Consider the following 2,461-nt stretch of genomic DNA (forward strand, 5'->3'; position numbering starts at 1 on the left):
TAATAGATTATAAATATATTTGGACGGAGAGGAATGCCGAGACTCATGTGATAGTTTTGTGTATTCATCTTTATCCAAAATGAAGTTCTGAGTTTATAATTAAGTTTGTTCCATTTATTATCTGTTGAATGGGAATGTGTTTATTTTATTGATTACTTAACTTTGATTTTCTTTGTCTGTACATAAATTATTTTATTTTACTTATATTATGCGATCAATTTTATTTTATTATTATTTTGATATAGATTAATTTTTTTATACATACAAATCAAGATAGTATAATCTCTTATTTAAATGTTTCTTTACTATCATTATTATTTTTTTCTTTTAATTGTTATTATTTAAATTTTTTTAAAAATATTTTTTTCTGTTTTTTTCCCCTTTTATTTCTGTATATATTGTATGAAAGGGTATCTGAGCACTGATAAATCATGCCCTTAAATTGTGGTAGATTGTATTAGTTCTCTTCAATAAAAATATTAATAAAAAAAAAATTATTTGTTGGTAATTTTATGACTAAATAAGTGCTTTGAAAATTCAAACCTGTTATTAAATTTTTAACTTTAAATAATAGTTTTGATAATATATCACAAGGGGAAAGAATTTCTTTTATAAACAGTTAACTTAGAAGTGTTTTTACTGTAAGCTGTATTTTTAGTTTTTACGAACTTCTAAAAAATTAATGTTTAATAATAAATGTGACTGAGCTCAAAATACATATTAGTTGTAAGATTTTCGAAATTTAACTCATCAGATTTATTCAAATAAATTTTAAAATAGCAGTAAATATTAATAAAAAAAAATAGGAATCTAAATAAAAATTGCAGATATAATAAATTTGGAGGCGCCGGGCATCGATCCCGGTACCTCTCGCATGCTAAGCGAGCGCTCTACCATCTGAGCTACGCCCCCTCCTGATGTAATTTACTAACAAGTTATTTAAAATGTAAATCAGGTTTTCTCGTCGAACGAGGAATGAAGAGTGACTTTGTAGGAGGCAGCCGGCAAAACATCCAAAATTCAATGACTGAGGAATTATTTCAAGGAATAGAAATGAAGATAAGTTCATATTCTGTTTTAAAAATTGATGAAGATTAAACTTTTCCCAGATTTAGGCAGACAGTATGTTCAGTACTAAAATAGTCCGTATTTTATGCTAAAGTGTTTTTTATATGCAAATTTGATCTCTCTCAATGTTCAGAAATACAGTCTTTGATTTTATCACCCATTTAAAGTATCTATTTTTTTTTTTTACAAATTAATAATTTCAGAGAACAAAGAAATGAAATATGCTTTAAAAATTGTTTTCATCTAAATATATTTTAATAGTTTAGTTCAGGTTTGTAGATGAAAATGATTACAATTTTACCAGTTTCGTAGTTACTACATAAGATAAAAAAAAATCTTTATTTATATCATCGGCTATTGCAGACTTCGCATAGGCATGATTGCTTTTAAAATTGTTTTCATCTAAATATATTTTAATAGCTTAGTTCAGGTTTGTAGATGAAAATGATTACAATTTTACCAGTTTCGTAGTTACTACATAAGATAAAAAAAAATCTTTATTTATATCATCGGCTATTGCAGACTTCGCACTATGTTTAAGTTGGTTTTTATTATAAGTTAGATTAATAAAAAAAATTATGAACCAGGCTTATAGATAATTTTAATTTTATATGGTTTCAGTTAAAAATAATAGAAGTGAAATAATAGAAGATCAATTAGCATTGTAATGTTCTATTGTATGACTTCGTAAAATATGGAGAGTAAAACATATGATTTGTTGTTTATAATTTGCATGATAAAAATATAATTAATGAAGAAATAAAACAAAAATTGTATTGACTTTCAAGACTTCATTAGTGATAATAAGAAAAACAATGATTAGAAAATAATCAACATTATAGATACATTAATAGTGTCGAAAGACTTGTATATTCAAAGTATTATAAGAAGATAAAGGCTGAATGAGAAGAGTAATATTAAAATTAAGTAAGAGGAAAGAATAAACAATAAAATACATATGAAAATCTAGTTAGTAAATATACGTTCACAAAGGAAAATTATTTAAAATAAAGAGATGCAAAAAGTGGGAAATAAATTCATCACACTTTATTCTAATAATATTCCTTTTTGTACGTATATTTACTAACTAGATTTTCATATATATTTTATTATTTGTTCTTTCCTCTTACTTAATTTTAATATTACTTTTCTCGTACAGCTGCTATCTTCTTATAATGCTTAGGCTACACATGTCTTTCAACGCTAGTTATGTATCTGTAATGTTACTTATTTTCTAATCTTTTTGTAATTTCTTTTACTCTAAATAGTTGTTATATTGTTTTTTGTTCTTAGCTCTAATGAAGGCTTGAGATTCTGGCCGAAACGTTAGCACTAATAAATAAGTTTTTAGTTATTTGTGTTATTCATTGACTGCACTTCCAATCATATACTT

At 24.9% G+C, this 2,461-nt stretch overlaps 1 non-coding gene across 1 annotated transcript; it reads right to left on the reverse strand.

The window, feature by feature from the left end:
- Positions 1-839: 839 nt before the first annotated feature.
- Positions 840-912, reverse strand: TRNAA-AGC (transfer RNA alanine (anticodon AGC)). Its single transcript has one exon. It is a non-coding gene; the product is annotated as a tRNA-Ala (tRNA).
- Between the last annotated feature and the right edge of the window lie 1,549 nt (positions 913-2,461).

This window comes from Halyomorpha halys, unplaced genomic scaffold (assembly GCF_000696795.3).
Source record: "Halyomorpha halys isolate HHAL.00 unplaced genomic scaffold, Hhal_1.1 Scaffold2351.1, whole genome shotgun sequence".
In the NCBI taxonomy this organism is placed as follows: Eukaryota; Metazoa; Arthropoda; class Insecta; order Hemiptera; family Pentatomidae; genus Halyomorpha; species Halyomorpha halys.